The sequence below is a fragment of the Haematobia irritans genome, chromosome 3 (assembly GCF_050003625.1).
Source record: "Haematobia irritans isolate KBUSLIRL chromosome 3, ASM5000362v1, whole genome shotgun sequence".
Classification (NCBI taxonomy): Eukaryota; Metazoa; Arthropoda; class Insecta; order Diptera; family Muscidae; genus Haematobia; species Haematobia irritans.
Genome location: NC_134399.1, coordinates 31,922,271 through 31,936,940, shown reverse-complemented (window position 1 = coordinate 31,936,940; position 14,670 = coordinate 31,922,271).

The following is a 14,670-nucleotide window of genomic DNA, read 5'->3' as shown; positions in this document are numbered from 1 at the left end:
ACCCTCAAAAAATTGAAAAATCCACCCAAAACCTAAAAAAATTGAAATTTTTATATGAAAAACTTCTTTTTGCCATATCTCCTGAACTAAGCGTCCTAGAGCGAAAAGGACTATAATTCGTGACCACCCTCAAAAAATTGAAAAATCCACCCAAAACCTAAAAAAATTGAAATTTTTATATGAAAAACTTCTTTTTGCCATATCTCCTGAACTAAGCGTCCTAGAACGAAAAGGACGATAATTCGTGACCACCCTCAAAAAATTGAAAAATCCACCCAAAACCTAAAAAAATTGAAATTTTTGTATGAAAAACTTCTTTTGGCCATATCTCCTTAAATATGCGTCCTAGAGCGGAAAAGACGATAATTCGTGACCACCCTCAAAAAATTGAAAAATCCACCCAAAACCTAAAAAAATTGAAATTATTATATGAAAAACTTCTTTTGGCCATATCTCCTTAAATATGCGTCCTAGAGCGAAAAGGACGATAATTCGTCCACTCTCAAAAAATTGAAAAATCCACCCAAAACCTAAAAAAATTGAAATTTTTATATGAAAAACTTCTTTTGGCCATATCTCCTGAACTAAGCTTCCTAGAGCGAAAAGGACGATAATTCGTGACCACCCTCAAAAAATTGAAAAATCCACCCAAAACCTAAAAAAATTGAAATTATTATATGAAAAACTTCTTTTGGCCATATCTCCTTAAATATGCGTCCTAGAGCGAAAAAGACGATAATTCGTGACCACCCTCAAAAAGTTGAAAAATCCACCCAAAACCTACAAAAAATTGAAATTTTTATATGAAAAACTTCTTTTGGCCATATCTCCTAAACTAAGCGTCCTAGATCGAAAAGGACGATAATTCGTGAACACCCTCAAAAAATTGAAAAATCCACCCAAAACCTAAAAAAATTGAAATTTTTATATGAAAAACTTCTTTTGGCCATATCTCCTCAAATATGCGTCCTAGAGCGAAAAGGACGATATCCACCCAAAACCTAAAAAAATTGAAATTTTTATATGAAAAACTTCTTTTGGCCATATCTCCTTAAATATGCGTCCTAGAGCGAAAAGGACAATAATTCGTGAAAATTGAAAAATCCACCCAAAACCTAAAAAAATTGAAATTTTTATATGAAAAACTTCTTTTGGCCATATCTCCTTAAATATGCGTCCTAGAGCGAAAAGGACGATAATTCGTGACCACCCTCAAAAAATTGAAAAATCCACCCAAAACCTAAAAAAATTGAAATTTTTATATGAAAAACTTCTTTTGGCCATATCTCCTTAAATATGCGTCCTAGAGCGAAAAGGACGATAATTCGTGATCACCCTCAAAAAATTGAAAAATCCACCTAATACCTAAAAAAATTGAAATTTTTATATGAAAAACTTCTTTTAGCCATATCTCCTTAAATATGCGTCCTAGAGCGAAAAGGACGATAATTCGTGACCACCCTCAAAAAATTGAAAAATCCACCCAAAACCTAAAAAATTTAAATTTTTATATGAAAAACTTCTTTTGGCCATATCTCCTTAAATATGCGTCCTAGAGCGAAAAGGACGATAATTCGTGACCACCCTCAAAAAATTGAAAAATCCACCCAAAACCTAAAAAAATTGAAATTTTTGTATGAAAAACTTCTTTTGGCCATATCTCCTTAAATATGCGTCCTAGAGCGGAAAAGACGATAATTCGTGACCACCCTCAAAAAATTGAAAAATCCACCCAAAACCTAAAAAAATTGAAATTATTATATGAAAAACTTCTTTTGGCCATATCTCCTAAACTAAGCGTCCTAGAGCGAAAAGGACGATAATTCGTGACCACCCTCAAAAAATTTAAAAATCCACCCAAAACCTAAAAAAATTGAAATTTTTATATGAAAAACTTCTTTTGGCCATATCTCCTTAAATATGCGTCCTAGAGCGAAAAGGACGATAATTCGTGACCACCATCACAAAATTGAAAAATTCACCCAAAACCTAAAAAAATTGATATTTTTATATGAAAAACTTCTTTTGGCCATATCTCCTTAAATATGCGTCCTAGAGCGAAAAGGAACATAATTCGTGACCACCCTCAAAAAATTGAAAAATCCACCCAAAACCTAAAAAAATTGAAATTTTTATATGAAAAACTTCTTTTGGCCATATCTCCTTAAATATGCGTCCTAGAGCGAAAAGGACGATAATTCGTGACCACCATCAAAAAATTGAAAAATCCACCCAAAACCTAAAAAATTGAAATTTTTATATGAAAAACTTGTTTTGGCCATATCTCCTTAAATATGCGTCCTAGAGCGAAAAGGACGATAATTCGTGACCACCATCAAAAATTTGAAAAATCCACCCAAAACCTAAAAAAATTGAAATTTTTATATGAAAAACTTCTTTTGGTCATATCTTCTTAAATATGCGTCCTAGAGCGAAAAGGACGATAATTCATGACCACCCTCAAAAAATTAAAAAATCCACCCAAAACCTAAAAAAATTGAAATTTTTATATGAAAAACTTCTTTTGGCCATATCTCCTTAAATATGCGTCCTAGAGCGAAAACGACAATAATTCGTGACCACCCTCAAAAAATTGAAAAATCCACCCAAAACCTAAAAAAATTGAAATTTTTATATGAAAAACTTCTTTTTGCCATATCTCCTGAACTAAGCGTCCTAGAGCGAAAAGGACGATAATTCGTGACCACCCTCAAAAAATTGAAAAATCCACCCAAAACCTAAAAAAATTGAAATTTTTATATGAAAAACTTCTTTTGGCCATATCTCCTAAACTAAGCGTCCTAGAGCGAAAAGGACGATAATTCGTGACCATCCACCCAAAACCTAAAAAAATTGAATTTTTTATATGAAAAACTTCTTTTGGCCATATCTCCTTAAATATGCGTCCTAGAGCGAAAAGGACGATAATTCGTGACCACCATAAAAAAATTGAAAAATCCACCCAAAACCTAAAAAAATTGAAATTTTTATATGAAAAACTTCTTTTGGCCATATCTCCTGAACTAAGCGTCCTAGAGCGAAAAGGACAATAATTCGTGACCACCCTCAAAAAATTGAAAAATCCACCCAAAACCTAAAAAAATTGAAATTTTTATATGAAAAACTTCTTTTGGCCATATCTCCTTAAATATGCGTCCTAGAGCGAAAAGGACGATAATTCGTGACCACCCTCAAAAAATTGAAAAATCCACCCAAAACCTAAAAAAATTTAAATTTTTATATGAAAAACTTCTTTTGGCCATATCTTCTGAACTAAGCGTCCTAGAGCGAAAAGGACGATAATTCGTGACCATCCACCCAAAACCTAAAAAACTTGAAATTTTTATATGAAAAACTTCTGTTGGCCATATCTCCTTAAATATGCGTCCTAGAGCGAAAAGGACGATAATTCGTGACCACCCTCAAAAAATTGAAAAATCCACCCAAAACCTAAAAAAAATTGAAATTTTTATATGAAAAACTTCTTTTGGCCATATCTCCTAAACTAAGCGTCCTAGAGCGAAAAGGACGATAATTCGTGACCACCCTCAAAAAATTGAAAAATCAACCCAAAACCTAAAAAAATTGAAATTTTTATATGAAAAACTTCTTTTGGCCATATCTCCTTAAATATGCGTCCTAGAGCGAAAAGGACGATAATTCATGACCACCCTCAAAAAATTGAAAAATACACCCAAAACCTAAAAAAATTGAAATTTTTATATGAAAAACTTCTTTTGGCCATATCTCCTTAAATATGCGTCCTAGAGCGAAAAGGACGATAATTCGTGACCACCATCAAAAAATTGAAAAATCCACCCAAAACCTAAAAAAATTGAAATTTTTATATGAAAAACTTCTTTTGGCCATATCTCCTTAAATATGCGTCCTAGAGCGAAAAGGACGATAATTCATGACCACCCTCAAAAAATTGAAAAATACACCCAAAACCTAAAAAAATTGAAATTTTTATATGAAAAACTTCTTTTGGCCATATCTCCTTAAATATGCGTCCTAGAGCGAAAAGGACGATAATTCGTGACCACCCTCAAAAAATTGAAAAATCCACCCAAAACTTAAAAAAATTGAAATTTTTATATGAAAAACTTCTTTTGGCCATATCTCCTTAAATATGCGTCCTAGAGCGAAAAAGACGATAATTCGTGACCACCCTCAAAAAATTGAAAAATCCACCCAAAACCTAAAAAAATTGAAATTATTATATGAAAAACTTCTTTTGGCCATATCTCCTGAACTAAGCGTCCTAGAGCGAAAAGGACGATAATTCGTGACCACCCTCAAAAAATTGAAAAATCCACCCAAAACTTAAAAAAAATGAAATTTTTATATGAAAAACTTCTTTTGGCCATATCTCCTTATATATGCGTCCTAGAGCGAAAAAGACGATAATTCATGACCACCCTCAAAAAATTGAAAAATCCACCCAAAACCTAAAAAAATTGAAATTATTATATGAAAAACTTCTTTTGGCCATATCTCCTGAACTAAGCGTCCTAGAGCGAAAAGGACGATAATTCGTGACCACCCTCAAAAAATTGAAAAATCCACCCAAAACTTAAAAAAATTGAAATTTTTATATGAAAAACTTCTTTTGGCCATATCTCCTGAACTAAGCGTGCTAGAGCGAAAAGGACAATAATTCGTGACCACCCTCAAAAAATTGAAAAATCCACACAAAACCTAAAAAAAATTGAAATTTTTATATGAAAAACTTCTTTTGGCCATATCTCCTAAACTAAGCGTCCTAGAGCGAAAAGGACGATAATTCGTGATCACCCTCAAAAAATTGAAAAATCCCTCCAAAACCTAAAAAAATTGAAATTTTTATATGAAAAACTTCTTTTGGCCATATCTCCTTAAATATGCGTCCTAAAGCGAAAAGGACGATAATTCGTGACCACCATCAAAAAATTGAAAAATCCACCCAAAACCTAAAAAAATTGAAATTTTTATATGAAAAACTTCTTTTGGCCATATCTCCTGAACTAAGCGTCCTAGAGCGAAAAGGACAATAATTCGTGACCACCCTCAAAAAATTGAAAAATCCACCCAAAACCTAAAAAAATTGAAATTTTTATATGAAAAACTTCTTTTGGCCATATCTCCTTAAATATGCGTCCTAGAGCGAAAAGGACGATAATTCGTGATCACCCTCAAAAAATTGAAAAATCCACCCAATACCTAAAAAAATTGAAATTTTTATATGAAAAACTTCTTTTGGCCATATCTCCTTAAATATGCGTCCTAGAGCGAAAAGGACGATAATTCGTCCACTCTCCAAAAATTGAAAAATCCACCCAAAACCTAAAAAAATTGAAATTTTTATATGAAAAACTTATTTTGGCCATATCTCCTGAACTAAGCGTCCTAGAGCGAAAAGGACGATAATTCGTGACCATCCACCCAAAACCTAAAAAAAGTGAAATTTTTATATGAAAAACTTCTTTTGGCCATATCTCCTTAAATATGCGTCCTAGAGCGAAAAGGACGATAATTCGTGACCACCGTCAAAAATTTGAAAAATCCACCGAACACCTAAAAAAATTGAAATTTTTATATGAAAAACTTCTTTTGGTCATATCTTCTTAAATATGCGTCCTAGAGCGAAAAGGACGATAATTCATGACCACCCTCAAAAAATTGAAAAATCCACCCAAAACCTAAAAAAATTGAAATTTTTATATGAAAAACTTCTTTTGGCCATATCTCCTTAAATATGCGTCCTAGAGCGAAAAGGACAATAATTCGTGACCACCCTCAAAAAATTGAAAAATCCACCCAAAACCTAAAAAAATTGAAATTTTTATATGAAAAACTTCTTTTGGCCATATCTCCTTAAATATGCGTCCTAGAGCGAAAAGGACAATAATTCGTGACCACCCTCAAAAAATTGAAAAATCCACCCAAAACCTAAAAAAATTGAAATTTTTATATGAAAAACTTCTTTTTGCCATATCTCCTGAACTAAGCGTCCTAGAGCGAAAAGGACGATAATTCGTGACCACCCTCAAAAAATTGAAAAATCCACCCAAAACCTAAAAAAATTGAAATTTTTATATGAAAAACTTCTTTTGGCCATATCTCCTAAACTAAGCGTCCTAGAGCGAAAAGGACGATAATTCGTGACCATCCACCCAAAACCTAAAAAAATTGAAATTTTTATATGAAAAACTTCTTTTGGCCATATCTCCTTAAATATGCGTCCTAGAGCGAAAAGGACGATAATTCGTGACCACCCTCAAAAAATTGAAAAACCCACCCAAAACCTAAAAAAATTGAAATTTTTATATGAAAAACTTGTTTTGGCCATATCTCCTTAAATATGCGTCCTAGAGCGAAAAGGACGATAATTCGTAACCACCCTCAAAAAATTTAAAAATCCACCCAAAACCTAAAAAAATTGAAATTTTTATATGAAAAACTTCTTTTGGCCATATCTCCTGAACTAAGCGTCCTAGAGCGAAAAGGACAATAATTCGTGACCACCCTCAAAAAATTGAAAAATCCACCCAAAACCTAAAAAAATTGAAATTTTTATATGAAAAACTTCTTTTGGCCATATCTCCTGAACTAAGCGTCCTAGAGCGAAAAGGACAATAATTCGTGACCACCCTCAAAAAATTGAAAAATCCACCCAAAACCTAAAAAAATTGAAATTTTTATATGAAAAATTTCTTTTGGCCATATCTCCTTAAATATGCGTCCTAGAGCGAAAAGGACGATAATTCATGACCACCCTCAAAAAATTGAAAAATCCACCCAAAACCTAAAAAAATTGAAATTTTTATATGAAAAACTTATTTTGGCCATATCTCCTTAAATATGCGTCCTAGAGCGAAAAGGACGATAATTCGTGACCACCCTCAAAAAATTGAAAAATCCACCCAAAACCTAAAAAAATTGAAATTTTTATATGAAAAACTTGTTTTGGCCATATCTCCTTAAATATGCGTCCTAGAGCGAAAAGGACGATAATTCATGACCACCCTCAAAAAATTGAAAAATCCACCCAAAACCTAAAAAAATTGAAATTTTTATATGAAAAACTTCTTTTGGCCATATCTCCTGACCTAAGCGTCCTAGAGCGAAAAGGACGATAATTCGTGACCACCCTCAAAAAATTGAAAAATCCACCCAAAACCTAAAAAAATTGAAATTTTTATATGAAAAACTTCTTTTGGCCATATCTCCTTAAATATGCGTCCTAGAGCGAAAAAGACGATAATTCGTGACCACCCTCAAAAAATTGAAAAATCCACCCAAAACCTAAAAAAATTGAAATTATTATATGAAAAACTTCTTTTGGCCATATCTCCTAAACTAAGCGTCCTAGAGCGAAAAGGACGATAATTCGTGACCATCCACCCAAAACCTAAAAAAATTTAAATTTTTATATGAAAAACTTCTTTTGGCCATATCTCCTTAAATATGCGTCCTAGAGCGAAAAGGACGATAATTTGTGACCACCCTCAAAAAATTGAAAAACCCACCCAAAACCTAAAAAATTGAAATTTTTATATGAAAAACTTGTTTTGGCCATATCTCCTTAAATATGCGTCCTAGAGCGAAAAGGACGATAATTCGTGACCACCCTCAAAAAATTGAAAAATCCACCCAAAACCTAAAAAAATTGAAATTTTTATATGAAAAACTTCTTTTGGCCATATCTCCTTAAATATACGTCCTAAAGCGAAAAGGACGATAATTCGTGACCACCATCAAAAATTTGAAAAATCCACCCAAAACCTAAAAAAATTGAAATTTTTATATGAAAAACTTCTTTGGCCATATCTCCTGAACTAAGCGTCCTAGAGCGAAAAGGACGATAATTCGTGACCATCCACCCAAAACCTAAAAAACTTGAAATTTTTATATGAAAAACTTCTTTTGGCCATATCTCCTGAACTAAGCGTCCTAGAGCGAAAAGGACAATAATTCGTGACCACCCTCAAAAAATTGAAAAATCCACCCAAAACCTAAAAAAAATTGAAATTTTTATATGAAAAACTTCTTTTGGCCATATCTCCTAAACTAAGCGTCCTAGAGCGAAAAGGACGATAATTCGTGACCACCCTCAAAAAATTGAAAAATCAACCCAAAACCTAAAAAAATTGAAATTTTTATATGAAAAACTTCTTTTGGCCATATCTCCTTAAATATGCGTCCTAGAGCGAAAAGGACGATAATTCGTGACCACCATCAAAAAATTGAAAAATCCACCCAAAACCTAAAAAAATTGAAATTTTTATATGAAAAACTTCTTTTTGCCATATCTCCTGAACTAAGCGTCCTAGAGCGAAAAGGACGATAATTCGTGACCACCCTCAAAAAATTGAAAAATCCACCCAAAACCTAAAAAAATTGAAATTTTTATATGAAAAACTTCTTTTGGCCATATCTCCTAAACTAAGCGTCCTAGAGCGAAAAGGACGATAATTCGTGACCATCCACCCAAAACCTAAAAAAATTGAAATTTTTATATGAAAAACTTCTTTTGGCCATATCTCCTTAAATATGCGTCCTAGAGCGAAAAGGACGATAATTCGTGACCACCCTCAAAAAATTGAAAAACCCACCCAAAACCTAAAAAAATTGAAATTTTTATATGAAAAACTTGTTTTGGCCATATCTCCTTAAATATGCGTCCTAGAGCGAAAAGGACGATAATTCGTAACCACCCTCAAAAAATTTAAAAATCCACCCAAAACCTAAAAAAATTGAAATTTTTATATGAAAAACTTCTTTTGGCCATATCTCCTGAACTAAGCGTCCTAGAGCGAAAAGGACAATAATTCGTGACCACCCTCAAAAAATTGAAAAATCCACCCAAAACCTAAAAAAATTGAAATTTTTATATGAAAAACTTCTTTTGGCCATATCTCCTGAACTAAGCGTCCTAGAGCGAAAAGGACAATAATTCGTGACCACCCTCAAAAAATTGAAAAATCCACCCAAAACCTAAAAAAATTGAAATTTTTATATGAAAAACTTCTTTTGGCCATATCTCCTTAAATATGCGTCCTAGAGCGAAAAGGACGATAATTCATGACCACCCTCAAAAAATTGAAAAATCCACCCAAAACCTAAAAAAATTGAAATTTTTATATGAAAAACTTATTTTGGCCATATCTCCTTAAATATGCGTCCTAGAGCGAAAAGGACGATAATTCGTGACCACCCTCAAAAAATTGAAAAATCCACCCAAAACCTAAAAAAATTGAAATTTTTATATGAAAAACTTGTTTTGGCCATATCTCCTTAAATATGCGTCCTAGAGCGAAAAGGACGATAATTCATGACCACCCTCAAAAAATTGAAAAATCCACCCAAAACCTAAAAAAATTGAAATTTTTATATGAAAAACTTCTTTTGGCCATATCTCCTTAAATATGCGTCCTAGAGCGAAAAGGACGATAATTCGTGACCACCCTCACAAAATTTAAAAATCCACCCAAAACCTAAAAAAATTGAAATTTTTATATGAAAAACTTCTTTTGGCCATATCTCCTTAAATATGCGTCCTAGAGCGAAAAAGACGATAATTCGTGACCACCCTCAAAAAATTGAAAAATCCACCCAAAACCTAAAAAAATTGAAATTATTATATGAAAAACTTCTTTTGGCCATATCTCCTAAACTAAGCGTCCTAGAGCGAAAAGGACGATAATTCGTGACCATCCACCCAAAACCTAAAAAAATTGAAATTTTTATATGAAAAACTTCTTTTGGCCATATCTCCTTAAATATGCGTCCTAGAGCGAAAAGGACGATAATTTGTGACCACCCTCAAAAAATTGAAAAACCCACCCAAAACCTAAAAAATTGAAATTTTTATATGAAAAACTTGTTTTGGCCATATCTCCTTAAATATGCGTCCTAGAGCGAAAAGGACGATAATTCGTGACCACCCTCAAAAAATTGAAAAATCCACCCAAAACCTAAAAAAATTGAAATTTTTATATGAAAAACTTCTTTTGGCCATATCTCCTTAAATATACGTCCTAGAGCGAAAAGGACGATAATTCGTGACCACCATCAAAAATTTGAAAAATCCACCCAAAACCTAAAAAAATTGAAATTTTTATATGAAAAACTTCTTTGGCCATATCTCCTGAACTAAGCGTCCTAGAGCGAAAAGGACGATAATTCGTGACCATCCACCCAAAACCTAAAAAACTTGAAATTTTTATATGAAAAACTTCTTTTGGCCATATCTCCTGAACTAAGCGTCCTAGAGCGAAAAGGACAATAATTCGTGACCACCCTCAAAAAATTGAAAAATCCACCCAAAACCTAAAAAAAATTGAAATTTTTATATGAAAAACTTCTTTTGGCCATATCTCCTAAACTAAGCGTCCTAGAGCGAAAAGGACGATAATTCGTGACCACCCTCAAAAAATTGAAAAATCAACCCAAAACCTAAAAAAATTGAAATTTTTATATGAAAAACTTCTTTTGGCCATATCTCCTTAAATATGCGTCCTAGAGCGAAAAGGACGATAATTCGTGACCACCATCAAAAAATTGAAAAATCCACCCAAAACCTAAAAAAATGGAAATTTTTATATGAAAAACTTCTTTTGGCCATATCTCCTGAACTAAGCGTCCTAGAGCGAAAAGGACGATAATTCGTGACCACCCTCAAAAAATTGAAAAATCCACCCAAAACCTAAAAAAATTTAAATTTTTATATGAAAAACTTCTTTTGGCCATATCTCCTTAAATATGCGTCCTAGAGCGAAAAGGACGATAATTCGTGACCACCCTCAAAAAATTGAAAAATCCACCCAAAACCTAAAAAAATTGAAATTTTTATATGAAAAACTTCTTTTGGCCATATCTCCTTAAATATGCGTCCTAGAGCGAAAAGGACGATAATTCGTGATCACCCTCAAAAAATTAAAAAATCCACCCAATACCTAAAAAAATTGAAATTTTTATATGAAAAACTTCTTTTGGCCATATCTCCTTAAGTATGCGTCCTAGAGCGAAAAGGACGATAATTCGTGACCACCGTCAAAAAATTGAAAAATCCACCCAAAACCTAAAAAAATTGAAATTTTTATATGAAAAACTTCTTTTGGCCATATCTCCTTAAATATGCGTCCTAGAGCGAAAAGGACGATAATTCGTGACCACCCTCAAAAAAATGAAAAATCCACCCAAAACCTAAAAAAATTGAAATTTTTATATGAAAAACTTCTTTTGGCCATATCTCCTTAAATATGCGTCCTAGAGCGCAAAGGACGATAATTCGTGACCACCCTCAAAAAATTGAAAAATCCACCCAAAACCTAAAAAAATTGAAATTTTTATATGAAAAACTTCGTTTGGCCATATCTTCTTAAATAGGCGTCCTAGAGCGAAAAGGACAATAATTCATGACCACCCTCAAAAAATTGAAAAATCCACCCAAAACCTAAAAAAATTGAAATTTTTATATGAAAAACTTCTTTTGGCCATATCTCCTGAACTAAGCGTCCTAGAGCGAAAAGGACGATAATTCGTGACCACCCTCAAAAAATTGAAAAATCCACCCAAAACCTAAAAAAATTGAAATTTTTATATGAAAAACTTCTTTTGGCCATATCTCCTTAAATATGCGTCCTAGAGCGAAAAAGACGATAATTCGTGACCACCCTCAAAAAATTAAAAAATCCACCCAAAACCTAAAAAAAATTAAATTTTTATATGAAAAACTTCTTTTGGCCATATCTCCTTAAATATGCGTCCTAGAGCGAAAAGGACGATAATTCATGACCACCCTCAAAAAATTGAAAAATCCACCCAAAACCTAAAAAAATTGAAATTTTTATATGAAAAACTTCTTTTGGCCATATCTCCTGACCTAAGCGTCCTAGAGCGAAAAGGACGATAATTCGTGACCACCCTCAAAAAATTGAAAAATCCACCCAAAGCCTAAAAAAATTGAAATTTTTATATGAAAAACTTCTTTTGGCCATATCTCCTGAACTAAGCGTCCTAGAGCGAAAAGGACAATAATTCGTGACCACCCTCAAAAAATTGAAAAATCCACCCAAAACCTAAAAAATTGAAATTTTTATATGAAAAACTTCTTTTGGCCATATCTCCTGAACTAAACGTCCTAGAGCGAAAAGGACAATAATTCGTGACCACCCTCAAAAAATTGAAAAATCCACCCAAAACCTAAAAAAATTGAAATTTTTATATGAAAAACTTCTTTTGGCCATATCTCCTTAAATATGCGTCCTAGAGCGAAAAGGACGATAATTCGTCCACCCTCAAAAAATTGAAAAATCCACCCAAAACCTAAAAAAATTGAAATTTTTATATGAAAAACTTCTTTTGGCCATATCTCCTTAAATATGCGTCCTAGAGCGAAAAGGACGATAATTCGTGACCACCCTCAAAAAATTGAAAAACCCACCCAAAACCTAAAAAAATTGAAATTTTTATATGAAAAACTTGTTTTGGCCATATCTCCTTAAATATGCGTCCTAGAGCGAAAAGGACAATAATTCGTGACCACCCTCAAAAAATTGAAAAATCCACCCAAAAAAAAAAACTTCTTTTGGCCATATCTCCTGAACTAAGCGTCCTAGAGCGAAAAGGACAATAATTCGTGACCACCCTCAAAAAATTGAAAAATCCACCCAAAACCTAAAAAAATTGAAATTTTTATATGAAAAACTTCTTTTGGCCATATCTCCTTAAATATGCGTCCTAGAGCGAAAAGGACGATAATTCGTCCACCCTCAAAAAATTGAAAAATCCACCCAAAACCTAAAAAAAATGAAATTTTTATATGAAAAACTTTTTTGGCCATATCTCCTGAACTAAGCGTCCTAGAGCGAAAAGGACGATAATTCGTGACCATCCACCCAAAACCTAAAAAACTTGAAATTTTTATATGAAAAACTTATTTTGGCCATATCTCCTGACCTAAGCGTCCTAGAGCGAAAAGGACGATAATTCGTGACCACCCTCAAAAAATTGAAAAATCCACCCAAAACCTAAAAAAATTGAAATTTTTATATGAAAAACTTTTTTTGGCCATATCTCCTTAAATATGCGTCCTAGAGCGAAAAGGACGATAATTCGTCCACCCTCAAAAAATTGAAAAATCCACCCAAAACCTAAAAAAATTGAAATTTTTATATGAAAAACTTCTTTTGGCCATATCTCCTTAAATATGCGTCCTAGAGCGAAAAGGACGATAATTCGTGACCACCCTCAAAAAATTGAAAAACCCACCCAAAACCTAAAAAAATTGAAATTTTTATATGAAAAACTTGTTTTGGCCATATCTCCTTAAATATGCGTCCTAGAGCGAAAAGGACGATAATTCGTGACCACCGTCAAAAAATTGAAAAATCCACCCAAAACCTAAAAAAATTGAAATTTTTATATGAAAAACTTCTTTTGGCCATATCTCCTTAAATATGCGTCCTAGAGCGAAAAGGACGATAATTCGTGACCACCCTCAAAAAAATGAAAAATCCACCCAAAACCTAAAAAAATTGAAATTTTTATATGAAAAACTTCTTTTGGCCATATCTCCTGAACTAAGCGTCCTAGAGCGAAAAGGACGATAATTCGTGACCACCCTCAAAAAATTGAAAAATCCACCCAAAACCTAAAAAAATTGAAATTTTTATATGCAAAACTTCTTTTGGCCATATCTCCTTAAATATGCGTCCTAGAGCGAAAAAGACGATAATTCGTGACCACCTCAAAAAATTGAAAAATCCACCCAAAACCTAAAAAAATTGAAATTTTTATATGAAAAACTTCTTTTGGCCATATCTTCTTAAATAGGCGTCCTAGAGCGAAAAGGACGATAATTCATGACCACCCTCAAAAAATTGAAAAATCCACCCAAAACCTAAAAAAATTGAAATTTTTATATGAAAAACTTCTTTTGGCCATATCTCCTGACCTAAGCGTCCTAGAGCGAAAAGGACGATAATTCGTGACCACCCTCAAAAAATTGAAAAATCCACCCAAAACCTAAAAAAATTGAAATTTTTATATGAAAAACTTCTTTTGGCCATATTTCCTAAACTAAGCGTCCTAGAGCGAAAAGGACGATAATTCGTGACCATCCACCCAAAACCTAAAAAAATTGAAATTTTTATATGAAAAACTTCTTTTGGCCATATCTCCTTAAATATGCGTCCTAGAGCGAAAAGGACGATAATTCGTGACCACCCTCAAAAAATTGAAAAACCCACCCAAAACCTAAAAAAATTGAAATTTTTATATGAAAAACTTGTTTTGGCCATATCTCCTTAAATATGCGTCCTAGAGCGAAAAGGACGATAATTCGTGACCACCCTCAAAAAATTGAAAAATCCACCCAAAGCCTAAAAAAATTGAAATTTTTATATGAAAAACTTCTTTTGGCCATATCTCCTGAACTAAGCGTCCTAGAGCGAAAAGGACAATAATTCGTGACCACCCTCAAAAAATTGAAAAATCCACCCAAAACCTAAAAAATTGAAATTTTTATATGAAAAACTTCTTTTGGCCATATCTCCTGAACTAAGCGTCCTAGAGCGAAAAGGACAATAATTCGTGACCACCCTCAAAAAATTGAAAAATCCACCCAAAACCTAAAAAATTGAAATTTTTATATGAAAAACTTTTTTGGCCATATCTCCTGAA